The sequence below is a fragment of the Mustela nigripes genome, chromosome 3 (assembly GCF_022355385.1).
Source record: "Mustela nigripes isolate SB6536 chromosome 3, MUSNIG.SB6536, whole genome shotgun sequence".
NCBI lineage: Eukaryota > Metazoa > Chordata > Mammalia > Carnivora > Mustelidae > Mustela > Mustela nigripes.
The window spans coordinates 13954089-13973612 of record NC_081559.1 but is presented as its reverse complement, the minus strand read 5'-3'; the positions used below and the strand labels follow the sequence as shown (position 1 = coordinate 13973612).

Genomic DNA, 19524 nt, shown 5'->3' with positions numbered 1-19524 from the left:
TAAAAGGGAACTTCTAAACATGCACATCTAGTCTTCCATGAAAGGACACTAAAAGGAATAGGGTCTCCATCAGACCATTATGGATATTCTCACCCAAACTGTCCCTAAATATTTGATCAGTTCCTACTAAACCCCACTCTTTAGATAGTGAGAATAAGGAGGTAAATTGACAGAATACCCAGGGCACTGGTAAGGCCAGGGGGAGTTAGAGTAATTCTTTTTTTTTTTTAATTTTTATTTTTTATAAACATATATTTTTATCCCCAGGGGTACAGGTCTGTGAATCGCCAGGTTTACACACTTCACAGCAGAGTTAGAGTAATTCTTGCCAGTACTATATCTTTGCCCTACACAGGCACTTTTTTCCAATCCCTTTTTTTACCTTTTTTTTCTCTTTCATGTTCCTTTCTTTGTCCCTTTACATATTCCTGTCTGCAAACCTGTCTTAAAGGCACCCACATGTCCTGCTTAGTAGCTAGCACTGGTGACATTCTAGACAATGCAGGAACTTCTATTTTTAGTCCAATTCTATCATGCTTTTCAAACAAAAACCTTTAAAAACTGACAAACAAAAAAGCCGTAGTGATCTTATGATCTCTATGTGATAAAGGTGAGATAAAAGCAATTTAAGTTTTTTAAAAATCTCTTTGTATTATATCAAATTGCAAAACAAACCACCGTAAGCTTTTTAAATGGATGACTGTTCAGTAGCTCCAATTCTTTTACATATCCAACACTTCAAAAGTTATCAACTAAAAACACTAACCTAACAGTGAAGAAAAAGTACTGATCCTTATAATAACTGACAGGCTATATTAAACAACTAAGTAACTAAACATTTGCATTAAAAGCTAGCAGAGTGAGAAATGATTTTGTTTTATACCAATTGTGGTAGATTTTGGATATTCATTCTAATACACAACCATTTTTATTTTAAAAGAAGTGAGTATTTTTTAATTTTGTTTTTTTCAGTGTAAAATGAGCATTTTTAAAACATACAAAACTGATACAAAATATGTAGACCCTAAAATAAATCTGCATTTAAAATTTTGAGAGTAATTCTTCTTTAGTTGTGTTTGTATACCTTGTGATCAAATAATCCACTATGAGTAGAACTCTTTCTGAGTAGATGCTACTTCTTGATCCTGAGTCCCAGACAGAGAAGACCTGGACTGACCCTGTAGCCTGGAATGGAGTCCAGCCTATATCAGGCAAACTCCAGCTGATCTACATACCTATGATCATGAAAAAAAAAAATGCTTACTGTTAAAGCCACTGAGCTTAAAGGTGGCTTACTGATGAAATATTATTGGTAATAGCTGACAAATAAGAGTATACCTACTAGTGGCATGTAACATCTTCCAGAGATGTGCGCAAACATATACAAATTTCAGTCTAAAATCAGACATTTAGGAATGCTGTAGGATAAATTTTTTTTTCTAGTTCTGCCCATATTGTCCTTACAACTATAGACATATTAACATTCAAACAAGAGTCTATAAGTAATGCCTATAGCGGCAATATTAGCTATAGAATGAATTTTTAACATTAGAAAAATTAAATATATTTATTTAAAACATAGCACTTCAGTTGTTTTGTGGGATAAGATATGTAATACTCCCCAAAGATCAACATTTTATTTACCTTTTGTGAGCCTCAATTATACAGGATAAAAAGAGTTCTGGAGATTGGTTGTACAACAATATGAATATATTTAACATTACTGAACTGTACACTTAAAAATGGTTAAGAAGATCAATTTTATGTTATGTATATTTTACCACAACTTTAAGAAAGCAGTTTAAGAGAATGGTTCTGATCTTTTAAGAAGATGATTTTTTATTTTTAAAATATCAAAAATATATATATCATAAAGAGCAGAACTTAGTGACAATTTTCAGTATTCATAAAATGCTTTATAGATACTGTTAACACTTATTTCAGTGTATTTTAGTCTACATAAAGAAAACAAAAACTTCAATTTCCTTTTCCTTTACTTCAAAACACCAATCTCTTGTCAACAGCTTTGGCAGCTGGAAATACATGACTTGCTCAGTGGTGTGGCACTGAGATGAATTTGATTAATTTTTTTTAAAAGGGAAAAGTAATTTTTACTAAACAAATACTCTCTGGTAGACAAAATCTACACATACACATCCACTCATATATATACAAGTAAGTACACTTTGTACTTTCTTCTGTATTCTTTCAGAATTTCTTCATGTATGTAGAAGGAAATTTGAATATATGGTACATCTACTCTTCCCCCAACCCTGACAGTTGGCAATCCTTAATAATATATGGTGGAGATCTTTCTATAAATTAGTCCAGAGAAAGCTTTTAACTCTTTTGTTTAAAGCTTCGAACTATTCCATTATACTGTTGTACCAAAATTTTTTAACCTGTCCTCTATCAGTTCACATTTAGACTTCTATTACCTTGCTATAACAAACAATGCTACAGTGAATGCCTTTGTTTATATTCAGTTCAAAAATATATGTATACAACTGTAGGATAAATTCTCAGAAATGAACTGGGTTTGGAATTTAGATATCCTAACTCCTAAGGCATATAATGTTAAAAAAAGAAAATTAAGAATGCAACAGAGTTCCAATATCCTCTGGATGCAAACCATGGGTTTTTCATTCTGTTAAATGGATTTACGGGACACGTGTGTGGCTCCCTTGGTTAAGCAGCTGCCTTTGGCTCAGGTCATGATCCCAGGGTCCTGGGATTGAGTCCCACATCCAGCTCCTTGCTCAGCAGGGAGCCTGCTTTTCTCTTTGCCTCTGCCTGCCACTCTGCCTTCTTGTGCTCTCTATCTCTCTCTGACAAATAAATAAATAAAATCTTTTTTAAAAATGGATTTGGGGGGGCGCCTGAGTGGCTCAGTGGGTTAAGTCTCTGCCTTCGGCTCAGGTCATGATCTCGGTGTCCTGGGATAGAGCCCCTGCATCAGGCTCTCTGCTCAGCAGGGAGCCCGCTTCCCCCCACCTCCCCCACCTGCCCTCTGTCAAATAAACAAATAAAATCTTTTAAAAAAATGGGTTTAGGAACAGAAAGTATAATATGGAGTTCAATACTTTAAAACGGCTTGTTACTTACAAAACATAAATGAACAAGAACAATCACAAGTACATTATCAACCAAAGACCTGGGAGATCTCTGTGATTATCTATAATATCTGTTCCACCCAGTCTATAATCATGCAGACTGTAATTCTATGAAATTACCAAATAATTTTAACACCCTGCAAACTACATCCTTACCATGCACTGTGTCTTAGTTAATTGTTTATTTATTATCATGGCATGATATTTTTTAATGGATAATCATTTCTTAAAAATCATTTTAGAACACAATTATTTGAATGTCCTGGGTGCTTAGATTTTCAAATAAATACTTGTGCAGGTGAGTTAACTCAGGATATGACATATGATATGGTATGCCATGAAGAACAGTCTAAAAGTTGATTTATTGCCTCGAAGAAGTTACATAAACCAAACTCTTGAGAAATGTTGCTAAAAGATTTTGAAGCTGCCAAGAATTTTCTGAAGATCTCTAGCATCTGGCCCTAGGAATAGATGCCCATTCTGAAACATAGGCATAGGGGTGAACAGCTGAAGAGGTGGGAGAAAGGGAAAGAAAAAAGGGAAGTCTGTAACAATATCCTGAGGATGGATGTCTGTATAAGTGCTTAATCAATACAGTCCTGGGACTAGAGGCACTAAAATACGCCTGAACAAAGGCATTAGGGAGCAGGTGGCAAACAAAGATCAGGGAACCAAAGGGCAGTGGCATAGCTGGACTGTGACTGCTTCTTCGGAAACACATATTGAGAGAGAGACAAAAGATTCTGCTGGAGTAGAAACACCTCCTACCTTTCATTTCTTTCCCTGGTCTACTCACTGCGCCTCTCTGTGAACCTCATTCTCCCAGGAAGTTACAGCGTGTAGCTAAGAAGAAATGTGATATATATTGTGATATTGTAATAATGTAATAATAATAAAAATGTGGCAGATAGATAAGATTGCCCCCTTAACATTCATTTTACCTTCATTCTAGTGTGCCTTCCTGAAATGTAGAGGCTAGAAAGTGAAAAGTCTATATTTCCTAGACTCTTCTACAGCTACAATTTCAGATTTAATGTAGCTTCAGCCAACTGAATACACTTACAAAAGATCTGGAAGTGAAAATGGACCTCTTCTTCTTCTTCTTCTTCTTTTTTTTAATTTTTAAAAGATTTTATTTATTCATTTGACAGAAATCACAAGTAGGCAGAAAGGCAGGCAGAGAGAGAGGAGAAAGCAGGCTCCCCGCTGAGCAGAGAGCCCGACGTGGGGCTCAATCCCAGGACCCTGGGATCATGACCTGAGCAGAAGGCAGAGGCTTTAACCCACTGAGCCACCCAAGCGCCCTGGACCTGTTCTTCCGTTTCTAAAAGCAAACACGGCTGGTAGAAACAATTTTTCTGTGGTTATGTATCAGTTTCCTATGGCTGCTGTAACAAATTTAGCAAAACCTTAGAGACTTAAAATGATAAAATTTATTATCTTATGATTCTGGTTGCCAGAAGTTTGAAATCAGTTTCATTGGGCTGAATGATGTCAGCAGGGTTGCACTCCTTCAGTGGCTCTACCCTCTTCCAGCTTCTGGTGGCTGCTGATACTTCCTATATTATGGCTGCACCACTCCAATCACTGCTGCCATAGTCACACCGTCTTCTTCTATTCTCTGTGTCAAATTCCCCTCTGCCTCTCTAAGGGCACACAATGACATTTAGGGACCATCCAGATAACCCAGGATAATCTCCCCATCATAAGATCCTTAATTTAATCAAACACATCAGCAAAGGTCTTTTTGCCAAATGAGGTTTACGAGTTCCATGGATGAGAATCTGCTATCTTTGGGGAACCATATTTCAGTCTACCATATGTTGTATCAGTAGAGACATATGTCTAGTCACCCAATTCATGGCAATAGAATAGAAGTGCATGAAGTATTCTGCTGGTGCAAGGTATGGTCAGTGTTATAATATTCTGAAGATAGCAGCAATAGTGGTTTCCAGAATGTGATGGCTTCAGGATAATGAAAATGGCAATATGATTCTAGAGAATTATACCACTATGCTTTCTGAGAAGAGATACTGACTCCCTTAGTCTGACTCTGTGGTATGGTTCTGAAAGCTCAAGCTATATTCTGCTTCTCTAGCCTCAGAGTATAGTTTCTGAAACAAATAGCCATCACTTGGGAACTTGTCAGACATGCAAATTATTCAGCTCTACCACAGGCCCACCAAATAAGAGAATATGAGGGTGAGGCCAGAATCTCTTTTAAAAGCCCCCCAAGTGCATCTGATTTATTCTAACATTTGAGAATTATTGTACAAGCCTTACTAACATTTCTTTTTTTTTTTTTAAGCTTTTATTTGTTTATTTGAGAGAGAGATAATGAAAGAAAGAGACAGAATGAGAGGGGGAATGTCAGAGGGCGAAGCAGACTTCCTGCTGAGCAGGGAGCCTGATGTGGGACGTGATCCCAGGACCTAAGCCAAAGGCAGTCGCTCAACAATTGAGCCACCCAGGTGCCCCTTACCAACATTTCTGTAAAAACATATAAACTATCTAGGTTGTATTATTTTCCAGGAAATTGAATCTTAACCAATACAGAAAAGGAAGTATAATTTGAAGAGAGTTAAATCCAGGCCAGTAAACTCTTCAGAAATAGGACACTTGACTTTATAGCAATGTATGGCCTTTGTATGGAGTTATGATAGAGAGGGTGCCTCAGAGATCATTCTTTACATTTACCTTATATTTCATTTATTTTTGAACTATAACTCAAGTTTCATGGGAGCCTAATCATTATTCATCATTGATAGAAAAATTAACTATTGACTATCACAAGCAAATTATTATGTTCAAAGTTTTGTTGGCATTTAAGCTTGAAGTATGAACCTGATGCTGTATAGAATTTTCAGTTTTCAGTCTATATACTCATTAAAAGCTTCTGACCCAGGGTATTCTACAACTGTAAGTTCTTAGATGACTATTATCAAATATTGTATGTTATTTTCAATGTTGGGGGAAAAAAACTCTTGAAAATCATATTTATGCTTAGTAAGACTTTATAGGCTTACATGTGTCAAGACCAATTTGAGTGAAATTTTACTTACAGTACATAATTAAAAATAGTTTGATCTCATGCTGCTTAAAATCTCAAATTAGGTAGGTACATTTCTCATTAGTAAAATTGGGGAAATCAATTATAGTAAGTATGGTTTGTATACATGCTTTTTCAAAATATAAAAAAACATGGCAGTCCATAATAACATTTTTAAAAGTTCTTGATTTTAAGTAGAATAGACCATATAATCAATTCCCAAAATGATTAGAAAATGAAATAAGATGGAAAATGTGGGCTTTTCATGTATGTTTTATTATTTGGTATTTCAAAATAATCCAAGTATTTCAGAACTCGTATTGGTAAATAACCAGAAAATTTCAAAGAGACACAAATTCTGGGTCCACCTGTTTTCTACTATTTGTGTATGGCATTAAGCTTTCTTTTAGAATGGAGAATTAAGGGAATATTTGTACTATATTGATATATATTTATAAGTATTTGTGTATATTTACATATTTTTTTAAAAGATTTTATTTATTCATTGACAAACAGAAATCACAGAGGGCAGAGAGGCAGGCAAAGAAGGAGGAAGGGAAGCAGGCTCCCTGCTAAGCAGAGAGCCCGACACGCGGGCTCGATCCCAGGACCCTGAGATCATGACTCAAGCTGAAGGCAGAGGCTTTCACCCACTGAGGCACCCAGGCGCCCCCATTTACATATTTTAAAAAAAAATTTTATTTATTCATTTGAGAGAAAGAAAGTGCATGAGTGAGAGCACAAGCAGAGAGGAGGGTCAGAGAAAGAAGGAGAAGTAGACTTCCCTCTGAGCAGGGTGTTCAACCTGGGGCTTGATCCCAGGACCCAGGGATAACGACCTGAGCCAAAGGCAGACTCTTAACCTACTGAGCCAGCCAGACACCCCTTCATTTATATATTTATATTCTATATATGTACTATAATATCCTTTCTTTCTCAAGACACATGCTCTTCCTTCTACTGGGAGAGGCCTTTTAAAATATATAAGGGCCATTTTTAAAGATTGCCACAATGACTACGATGTGAGGACTGCTGGCATTTAGTAAGTCTTAACTAGGGGATTTAAAAATCCTTCAAGATTTGGAACAGTCTTGCACAACTAGGATATCACCCAAATGCCAAATGGTAGTTCTACTAAAAATATTCTTGCCCATGCCCTCAACCCGGGCACTAAAGCCCTTACACAGAAAAAGAAATCTGGGAGAAGACGGTAATATTACAGAACTTTTCATTAACACAGGGCACTTTATACTTCTGGTGTCTTAAAAACCTCTTAAGGAATTCGGGTCCATCTTTAGAAGAGAAATAACTTACACCTTGAGTAGAAACAATAAATATTTTTGGAGTAGGACCACAGCACTCCAAGTCCAAATCTGTACAGACGGAGATCACAAGTAGGCAGAGAGGCAAGCAGAGAGAGAGATTGGAGGAAGCAGGCTCTCCGCTGAGCAGAGAGCCCGATGCGGGGCTCGATCCCAGAATCCTGGGATCATGACCTGCGCCGAAGGCAGAGGCTTTAACCCACTGAGCCACCCAATATTTTCAATATTTTCACCCTTTATTTACAAATCTGTAAATAAAGGAGGCTTGGTGCTTCCTAAAGTTTTAGAGGGAATTTAGTTTTTAGCAATAGCCAGAGGCATAAAAAGATAAGAAAAACATACAACACATGTTGTAACGTGCCCCCCAAAATATCATTTAAGTTATTCAAAATGTGCTATTTTATTGAACCTTTTAAAATGGCCATCTTTAACACAGAAGGAAATGTGTTCACATTTTAAAAATGGTTAAGATGATGAATTTTATGTTTATGTGTATTTTATTGAACTAAACATTTTAAAAACTTGTGTCTTATAAATGGTAATATACACAATGTGTAGCTATTTTAGCAAGAGACAAACTACAATAAAGATAAGTAATTAGGATAAATTTGGGCGCCTGGGTGGCTCAGTGGGTTAAAGCCTCTGCCTTTGGCTCAGGTCATGATCCCAGGGTCCTGGGATCAAGCCCCACATCGGACTCTCTGCTGAGCAGAGAGCCTGCATCCCTTCCTCTCTCTCTGCCTGCCTCTCTGCCTAATTGTGATCTCTGTCTGTCAAGTAAATAAAATCTTTTAAATAATAATAATAATAATTAGGATAAATTTATCAAAGGAAGTGTATTTTTGTACACTATAAAACATTGTTGAAATAAATTAAAGAACGCCTAAATAATAGGGACGCCATCTCATGTTCATAGATTAGAAAACTTAACGTTGTTAAGATGGTAATATTCCCCAAACTGGTCTACAGATTCACTGCAGAGCCTACCAAAATCCAAGCTGCCATTTTTGCAGATATGGACAACATTGCTGGTGAGAATGTAAAGTGGTTCAGCCACTTTGGGTAACAGCTTGGCAGTTCATCAAGAGTTAAACACGGAGGTACCTAAGAGGCAACTCTTCTACTACTTGGTATATGCCCAAGAGAACTGAAAACATATGTCCCCACAAAAATGTATACATCACTGTTCATAGCATTATTTATAATAGCCAACACTGGAAAAAAAAACAACTGTCCATCAACTAATGAATGAATAAACAAAAACTGGTAAAGCTATATAAGATAATACTATTTACCCATAAAAAGAAATGAGTTACTGATACATGCTACAACACAAATGAACCTTGAAAATATGATGCTAAGTGAAAACAGTCAGACATAAAAGACCACATATTCTATAATTCCATTTATGTAAATGTCCAAAATAGGCAAATCCATATAGACAGTAAGTACATTAGGGGTTGCCAAAGCCTGGGGCGGGGAGTGGAGGGTAATGGAGAATGACTGCTAATTACTTGAGAGTTTTTCTTTTCGGGTAATGAAAATGCTCTCTAGTTAAATAGTGGTGATGTTTGCACAATACTGTAAATACACCAAAAAACAGAATTTTACACATTTATAGATATTAAAATGGTGAACATTATGATATGTGAACTCTATGTCAATAAAGCTGTGTTTGTTTGTTTTTTTTAAGTCACAAAGAACAAACTTAAGAGTACTATTCTGGCAAATTCAAGATTATTTCAGCATTAAAATAAAAATCCACAAGTCCATGGGGCACCTGGGTGGCTAATTTGGTTAAGCATCCAACTCTTGATTTCAGCTCAGGGCTGTGGGATCGAGCACATCAGAGTCTGTGCTCAGCAGGGAGTCTGCTTGAGATTCTCTCCCTCTCCTTCTCCCTTACATGTGCTCTCTCCCTCCTCCTTCTAAAATAAATAAATCTTTATTTTAAAAATCCACAAATCCATAGTAATACTAAAAGAAAAGCCTTTCTTTCTCTTTTCTTCTTCTTTTTAAAGATTTTATTTATTTATTTATTTGTGTGAGAGAGAGAGAGAGAACACAGCAGGAGGAGCAGCAGAGGGAGAGGGAGAAATAGGTTCTCCACTGAGAAAGGAGCCCAATGCAGGACTTGATCCCAGGACCCTGGCATGACCTCAGTCTAAGGCAGAAGCTTAACTGACTGAGGCCCCCCTCACGTCCCTCTTTTTTTCTTTTTTTTTTTTAAACATAAGAATGCCAGCTATTAGAGTAAAATGACAGAACTAGAAAATCATCATTTTGAACCTGTAATATAATAGGTTTGGGAAAGGATAATGCATGCTGAAGCCATTAAGTAAAATGGTGGTTTAATAGCAAAATTATTTGTCGGGTGCCAAATTATCTACCCACCGGTGACTTAGTAAATGCAAAGGGGGAAAATGTACCTTTTCTTTTCTTTTTTTCCCCCCAATATTTTATTTATTTATTTGACAGAGAAAGAGAGATCACAAGCAGGCAAAGCAGGCGGAGAGAGGGGGAAAACAGGCTCCCTGCTGAGCAGAGAGCCCTATGCGGGGCTTGATCCCAGGACCCTGGGATCATGACCTGAGCCGAAGGCAGAGACTTTAGCCCACTGAGCCACCCAGGCACCCCAAAAATGTACCTTTTCAACAAAGTGTTGTCATCTGAACTGATACTGTGACTCGATATGATACAATATGAAGTTTGCAATATCACCCATGAGGTATTCTTGCTAATAATTTAACCCAAATGAAATCAACCTTCTAGATTTAACATCCAAGTTAGAAATTTCAAGGGATTAAAAATACAGTAAAATAATTGGACAAATCCAGAATATAGGGACAACTGCTTAGAATCTCTAGAAGTCAATTTCATGGATAATTTAAAAAGGTAGGAGAGGGAGAGACTATATTAGATTAATAGAAATTAAACAGACAAAACAGTCAAATGCAATGTATCAACCTTGACTGAATTCTGTTTGAGAAAAAAGTCTTAAGAGTTATTATGGGAAAGGCTAAGCTCGGACTAGATACTGGCTTATGTTATGAATTATTATTAACTATCTAGGATTTGAGATGAGCATTTGTCTTACATTTCTAAGAGATGCATGTGATACTTGTAGCTTACTTTCAAATGGTTCAACAATAGCAACAACAACAAAAACAGGTATGTATCCATCCATCCACCCATCCAAAAGGAGGAGGTAATGGAGAATGCAAAACTGAATAATGTTAATAATTATTGAATCTATGTGGAAATATAGGAGATCAATTCTAATTGACTAAGATTTTTTCTTTATATTTTTTCTTTATATATATTTATATTTCTTTATATATTTTTTTCTTTATATACAGAAATAACTTCTTATAGCTTTTTTTAAAAGTGAGGGATGAGGTTAACAGAAGATGCAGAAAATATTATCTTTGTTCTATTTCTCAACTGGAAGGACAGAGGAACTTGAACACACATTATGAGAAACTCTTAACAATCCTTTCTTCAAATAAGAAAAGACTTAGAATATAGGATCTCATATAATAAATTAAAATGAACAGAAAAATGTCCTTAATGATAAAAAGAAAATCAAATGAGGAATGATGTTTGTAACACTTGGTTTTTAAAAAAGACCTAAGGACAGTTTTCTCCTAATCATAACTACTATCTATTAAATGTTTAGTATATGCTAGGCACTCTACATGCAGTATCTTGTTTAATCTATACAACAATCATATAAAATAAGTAGTATTACTTTGTACATGAAGTACTTAATATATAAAGAGGCTAAGTAACCTGTTCAAGGATATGTTTACTAAGTAGAACAGGAAGATTTTTAACCCATGCACTAAGACTGAGGGCCAAACACTCTTTTCTGTTTTTAAAGATTTATTTGTGCATTTATTTGAAAGAGAGAGAGAAAGAGAACACAAATGGGAGGGCAGGGGTAAGATGCAGACTCCCCGCTGAGCAGGAAGCCCAACTCAGAGCTCAATCCCAGAACCCTGGAATCAGGACCTGAGCTAAAGGCAGACACCCAATGACAGAGCCACCAAGGTATCCCAGGAGAGCCAAAGCTCTTAATCTTTATGTTATAGACCTCCCAAAGACTCAAGTGAATATTTTTTTAAACATTACACTTTCCTCCCTTATATGATCCTATTTTTTAGAGGATGATTAGGCTAATTTCATATTATAGCTAGAATATAATGTACTTTTTTAAAAGAAACAATTTGAAAAGAGCTTATAACAGTACTTAAGTTGTTAGTGCATTTCCAACCAAAATTGTATCTCTTCAATTACTATTAAAAATTTTTATCAAAAAGACAAGAAATAACAAGAATTGGCGAGGATGTGGAAAATGGGAACCCTTGTGCACTGCTGGTAGAAATGCAAACTGGTATAGCCAACTATGGGAAAGAGTATGGAGGTTCCTCAAAAAATGAAAAAGAGAACTACTATATGATCAAGCAACTCAACTTCGGATATTTATCTAAAGAAAACAAAAGACTAATCGAACAAAATATATGCATCCCAATGTTCATTGCAGCATTATTTACAATAGTGAGGATCTGGAAACACCTAAGGGTCCATCAATGGATGTGTGAGAGTGTGTGTGTGTGTGTGTGTGTGTGTGTGTGTGTGTGTGTGTGAATATTATTCAGCCATAAAAAAGGGAAGCAATCTTGCCATTTACCACAATATGGATGGACCCAAAGGCATTATGCTAAAGTGAAATAAGTCAAACAGAGAGAGACAAGTACTATATAATTTCACTTACATGTGGAATGTGAAACGTAACAACAACAAAAAACCCCAAGCTACAGAGAAGAGATTACTGCTAGTCAGAGGAAAGGGGTGGGTCAAAGGGATGAAGGGGGTCAAAATGTACCAACTCCCAGTTATAAAATAAACAAGTCATGGGGATAAAATGTACTGCATAGTGACTACATTTAACAATACTCTACTGAATATTTGAAAGTTTTTGAGAGTAAAGCTTCAAGTTCTCACTACAAGAACAAAAAATTTTGTGATTATGCACAATGACAGATTTTAACTAGACTGACTGTGGTGATCGTTTTGCAATACAAACAAAAAGCAACTCATTATATCAAACACCTGAAAGCAATATAATGTTACATGTCAATTATATCCCAATTAAAAAAAATGATGTTATAAAGACAGTTGCTATCCAAATCATGGCTAGTTTCATCTTGGTTTTGAAAGTCCTTTTTTATCTGTAACTCTACTTTTTTATAAGATTTTATTTATTTATTTATTTGAGAGAGAGAGAGAGGATGAGCAGGGGGGAGGAGCAAAGGGAGAGGAAGACAGACTCCCAACCAAGCAGGGAGCCCAACTTTGGGCTCGAACCTAGGATCCTGAGATCATGACCTGAGCCAAAGGCACCCATTCAACCAACTGAGCCACCCAGGTGCCCCAGTGACTCTACTTTTTATGGTAATCTGGCATATAAAACCACTAAATATATATTAGATAGATAATCACTATTTCTATATGAACATATGCAGAAAATTCTCAGTAATCAGAGATACTACAGGAAATGAGAAATAGCTAAGACAGGTACAAAGGAATACACATGGAGCTGGACATAAAGATAAGAAAAATTATAGATGTTAAAGACGTGAAAATTATTTCTTACTTCTACATCCAAAATTGTCTACTATTTTAGAAGACATTTATTTTTAAATACCAGTCAATTCCACGATAAACGCGTGGGTCTTATATTTTACAGACCAAAAGCTTCCACTGACTTTGTCAGTAAAACCGGGTTAGTAAACAGGTTTTGCTTTGTTCGTCAGGACCAACAAGTAATACAAATTTTAAAAATACCAACATGAATAAGGATTACTTTTTTTTGAGAGAAGAGGGACAAAATATGTAGGTACAGATTGGGATTGATATTCAATAGGGCAGAGGTAGCAAAATTTTAGAACGAAAACTGTTTGACTAACACCACATAATGCGTGCAAATGAAATCTTGTTACTATTGCATTAAAGACTATTTTCTAAAAGATACATACTTTACTTCTCTTGCAACACCCCTCTCTACTAATATTTATTTTTAAAGATTTTATTTATTTATTTGACGTAGATCACAAGTAGGCAGAGAAGCAGGCAGGGCAGGGGGAAGCTCGATAGTAGGACCCTGAGGGGCTTGATCCCAGGACCCTGAGATCATGACCTCAGCCGAAGGCAGAAGCTTAACCCACTGAGCCAACCAGGCACCCCTAATATTTTTAATACGTGTAAAAAAGAACAACATACTTTGTCTCTTGCTAAAATGCTTCATCAAGTACTAAGCAAAAACTTTTATTCAATCACTTTAATGCTGTCATAGGAGCAGTAAAAACTGAAAAACCATCATAAATTCACAGCAGCTAAAAACTTATCTGTGGCCCTAAGCCATATGTCAGTTTCTTTGAATGTAGGCTTTCTTTTCTATTTTCTAGCTTGGTGTGAGATAAAGACATTTGCTACCAGACACTGAAGTTAGAATTTCTAATCTTAACAGCGCAGCATAAATTAGAATGTGATTTCTTTCTTTTTTTTAAGAATATGATTTCTTAAACTTAGCTTTATTCAATCTTTCTCAACAATATGATCCAACAATCAACTTAATGAGTGATGTAAATTAAAGAAAATAGAAGCACTTTACATTTTTATACTGATTTTTACCCAAGAACCTCCAACACCAAATACAATGACTTAGGTCTATTTAATTTTTTAGAAAATGACAAATTTTTGTCTGCCTTTCTACTGTCTTAATTACTTTGTTTACTTTATTGTTAGGAAGGTTAATTATACTAATTCTAGAAATCTTAACAAGAAACTGTTTAAAGTAAACCTTGCACTTTGGGGAGGGTATATGCTATGGTGAGTGCTGTGGAGTGTGTAAACTTGACAATTCACAGACCTGTACCCCTGGGGCTAATAATACATTATATGTAAATAAAAAATAAAAATAAATAGATAAAAATGAGATATGACTTTTATAGAATAAAACGTATAGATCTGAAAAAATAAATAAATAAACCTTGCAATAATTATACATTTCTTTCAAACTGGGAATATATAAACAAATAAGCATGATTTAAGGGTATAAGAAAGTAAAATATTACAAATATAAATTGATTTACTTAAAGACTGATTTACTTTTTAAACAGAATGGGTACTGCAAAGTCTCTTATGGTTTGAAGAGACTCACTTTCCTAAAGTGTTAGACTTCTGGTTTTAGGTGGTAGATAGACCTATGTTAGTGTGTTAGTTTTCTATCTTTTGTCTAGCTACAAAAGAAGAAAACCGCAGCTTGGTGACAATGAATCTCTATTATCTCTATTTGCTATTCTCTTTTAACACAGAGAAAGTAAGCTTTAAATTTCAGACAGTTTAGCAGGCAACGATATCTAGTTAGCTAATATATATATGGTTTATTTTCATTTTATTTATTTATTTATTTATTTATTTTTTTTTTTTTTTTAAAGATTTTTATTTATTTATTTGACAGAGATCACAAGTAGACAGAGAGGCAGGCAAAGAGAGAGAGGGAAGCAGGCTCCCTGCTGAGCAGAGAGCCTGATGCGGGCCTCGATCCCAGGACCCTGAGATCATGACCTGAGCCGAAGGCAGCGGCTTAACCCACTGAGCCACCCAGGCGCCCATTTTATTTATTTTTAAATAAATAATTTTTAATGTTAGCTTTACTTATGACATTGGCTTTCCATTTACAGTAGTGATAGAAAGTTTCCCTTTAAAGAACATATAATTTTAATGAGATAATTTGAAGAAAAATATTAAGTAATAAAGCAATATGTCATGTGAATATAGAAAACATTTTATGATACTCAGTGGTACACAGATATGCTTAAAGAATTATGAGGATTTCTTAAATTTTAGGAAATGTGATCAAGTATTTTCAAAATAATCTTTTCTCTCCTTCCAAATGAATAAATTAACATATATAAACTGGCCCCCTGTTGGGGTATAAGAGTAATGATTAATAACAACTGATTATAGAGAGTAATGATTAAAACCAATAAAAAGCAATAATTAATAACATACTCTGGAGCCAAAACACCTAAGTTTCAATCTTGGCTCTACCACTTATTAACTATGAGACTTGCTAAATTATGTATCTGTGCCTCAGTGTTCTCAATGTAAAATAAGAATAATTTTTGTTTCTGTAAGGATTTCATATGTTTCTGTAAGGATTAACTGTAAAAGCTGAATACATAACATAGACAGCATTTAGAACAATGTCCGACACATAGTGAATTTGAAAAATATTATTTAGCTAGTTTTGATTTCACTATACGTTAAATGCCCAAATTCCCTTTATATTTTTATTGTAAAAAGACTGCTCAGTCTAGTAAGGCTATAATCCAGATAAAGTGAATTAAAATTTCATTACTACATTTACCCCACCCAGAATAACATTCTCTAAGGATCTTATATTTACTGTAAGTATTTTATTTATTTATTTATTTTACTGTAAGTATTTTATGAGGCAAAACTCATTAAATATCTAATGGGTGCCTGAGTGGCTCAGTGAGTTAAAGCCTCTACCTTCGGCTCAGGTCATGATCCCAGGGTCCTGGGATAGAGCCCCACATCGGGCTCTCTGGCTCAGCAGGGAGCCTGTCTCTCCCTCTCTCTCTCTGCCTGCCTCTCTGCCTACATGTGATCTCTGTCAAATAGATAAATAAATAAATAAATATTTTTTTAAAAAGAAAAAACCACTAGTATGTGAAGAGAAACAGAAGTAAGAACACCATATGTTGATGGGGAAAGAAAGGACAGTGCTTATAAAAGTTAACTTATCATACTAGGTACAACAGAGGAAGGGTTTCCTAAGAAAAAAATATAGGGACTCAGAAAATAAGATATCAAGGGAAGAAAAGAAGTCAAAATTCCTAAATGTGTCTAGAGCCAGTTCTGCCTATAATTAAGTACTGAACAGGTACATTATCATTGGCTTATTTTTTTTTAGAAGTTCAAAGATTTATTTGTTCCATTTATTGAAAATATTTATGGACCACCTGCTTCCCATCAGACACTCAGTGGCTTATATTTTTTAAGGTTCCCATATAATAAAGTAGTCAAATATGGAACCTACTCCCTGAAAAAAGAAAAAAAAAAAAAAAACAACCCTGAAACATAAACTCACAACTAGAGGAAAAATTCTTTGGAAAAAATCAGGCACAAAGATCTAGAATATGAGTTATGAACCACATACCCTATAATCTCATCTGTAGCCAATTTTTTTTCTTGGGGAATTATTTCATAATGAGTTTCTGGCTGAACACATGCTCCAGGTCTCTGACGGCAACCTCAGACCTGAACCTCAGATTACGGGTTACAGCAAAATAATTGACAAGGATTTTCTAAATATCAGAAGTTCTTTTTTCTTTCCCTTTTTTTAAAAAAAATGGTAATAATCCTTCCTACTGGAGGAGCACAGCATTTAAACTTTACCTCCAATGCTGGAATTGGAGGAAAGGTTTTTTGTTTTTGTTTTTCTGAAAACAAACACCTGGGGCCTCACTGACTAGAAACATTGGTCATCTACAGTCCAAACAGAACTTTAATTTTTAGGGTTTAATAATGCTCACATACTTTTTTCTAAATTAATATGAAACTGCTGATATATATTTTAAAACAGACATTTCATTTATGTTTCAACAAAAGCATCAGTGGACTTCTCATTCTGAATTTTTTTAGTTAAACAGCCAGAAGTCTGCACAGATTTCATTAATTTGTACAATATCTCATTGCCTCCAAAAAACTATGTAAGGCAGTTTTATAAGACTAAGCAAAATCTGTAATTTGCAAAAAAAAAAAAAAAAAAAGAAAAAATTAAGAACTAAAGGTAAGTGGAATAACCTTTCTTCACTCCCCTAACTCCACATCAAGGTAATTTTTAAATGATTATAATATAAGACTCTGTGGATCAAAAAAATTACAGATACACACTTACGGTCATGGATTGGTTATATTTTCCCTGGCAACTCCTTTCACTTTATTCTTAAAGATCCACTGCTATCATATGCTTTAACTTCTATCACTAACTACCTCATGGTCTTCAGCTTCAACTGAGGTTGATTAAAAAAAACAAGCTTTTTCTGAGGAAAGAGACCTATTTTTGCTATTCTAAGTTCTCCATATATTTCTTCATTGCCACTGGTCTAACTCTACTCAATGTATGAGGTATAGCAGTAGGAAGGCAGGTAAAAGGGTTCTGGATATTGTGTAACTGTACAATTCATGAGAAAGATAGAATTCCAGTAACAGCAATGAATAGTTTGAGGTCAGGAAGTAAACTGTTCAGCTGAAAACAATCAAGAGAGAAATGAATAGGCTAAAGAGAACATTAAGTACCTTCTGCTGTTTCCCTAGAACATAACCTTTAAAAAAGCCATAATCTACTTGTGCATCATTTTCTTTACCAGTATTAAAATATGCCATAATTGTACTTTTTGAGTAAGGGTCTCTGAAAATGAGATCACGTAACAGTATCTACCTAGGGAAAATTTTCTAAATTCCTGCATTATTTTAAAAATTAAGATTTGCAAGGCATCTACATGGCTCAGGTCATGATCCCAGAGTCCTGGGATGGAGCCCCACATCAGGTTCCCTGCTCAGTGGGAAACCTACTTCTCCCTCTCCCACTCCCCTTATATTCCCTCTCTCGCTGTGTCTCTCTGTCAAATAAATAAAACCTTTAAAAAAAATTAAAATTAGGGGTGCCTGGGGGGCTCAGTGGGTTAAGCCTCTGCCTTCGGCTCAGGTCATGGTCTCAGGGTCCTGGGATCGAGCCCCACATCGGGCTCTCTGCTCAGCAGGGAACCTGCTTCCCCCTCTCTGTCTGCCTGCCTCTCTGCCTACTTGTGATCTCTCTCTGTCAGATAAATAAATAAAATCTTTAAAAAATTATAATTAAAATTTGATGCTTCCTTCTTAGGAATGAAAAGGAGAATGGGAACAATTGTACTTTTTTACTTTACCATAATGAATTTAAAATAAGGGAGTTAATAATTGTTCTACTTTTGTCTGTACTTGTTATCCCATAAACAATTTGTCCTTTTAAATTGAATGTAGCAACCAGCTTTCAATAAATACCTGTCCATTAGTGAGTAAATCCAATGATTTCAACTTTTGCCAGATTATAAAGGACAACAAATCTACTCCCTTTAAGCATCTGAAAATATGTCAGCTTATACATTAGCATATGTCCTTTTATTAAATTATTCATTCAACAAACATTTATTGCACTCCCACCATTATATACCTGACACTGTGCTAGTCACTGCAGAGACAAAGGAGCATTAAGAAGTTCCTATCTCCAAAGACTTTAGAATCTTGTAGAAGAGTGTTGTATGAAAGGAGAGGTTAGCACTACCCTTGACAAGGATGTAAAAGGCCCTTAGGCTTGACAATACACATATGGTTAAGGCAATGCCACCTACTTCAGGTATCTAACTATCATATTTATGATTTCACTCTTATGTGGAAAATAAAAAACAAAACAATTGAATAAACAAAAGAATCAGACCTGTAAATACAGAGAACGAACTGATGGTTGCCAGAGGAAAGGGAGTAAGGAGATGGGCCAAAATGAGTTAAGGAGAATGATAGATACAGCTTTTCAGTTATGTAATGGTTAAGTCATGGGAATAAAAGGTACAGCATAGGGAATATAGTCAATGATATTGTTGTATGGTGACAGATGGTAGCTGTACTTGTGAACACAGCATATTATAAAGAGATAACTGAATCACTGTATTGTGCACCTAAAACATAACACTGTGTGTCAACTATACTTTAATAAAAATTTTTTTGGAGTGGAGTCTTTTGGGTTTTCCACATATAGTATCATATCATCTGCAAAGAGTGATAGTTTGACTTCTTCTTTGCCGATTTGGATGCCTTTAATTTCCTTTTGTTGTCTGATTGCTGAGGCTAGGACCTCTAGTACTATGTTGAATAGCAGTGGTGATAATGGACATCCCTGCTGTGTTCCTGA

The 19524-nt window shown here is 35.4% G+C and overlaps 1 protein-coding gene and 1 non-coding gene across 2 annotated transcripts in view; one reads left to right on the top strand and one right to left on the bottom strand.

Moving 5' to 3' along the window:
* BMPR2 (bone morphogenetic protein receptor type 2) overlaps positions 1-19524 on the bottom strand; it is a 199081-nt gene that overhangs the window by 67968 nt on the left and 111589 nt on the right. The gene's annotated exons all lie outside the window — the stretch shown is intronic.
* On the top strand, positions 18871-18992 carry LOC132014809 (U6atac minor spliceosomal RNA). The gene has a single exon (XR_009403446.1). It is a non-coding gene; the product is annotated as a U6atac minor spliceosomal RNA (small nuclear RNA).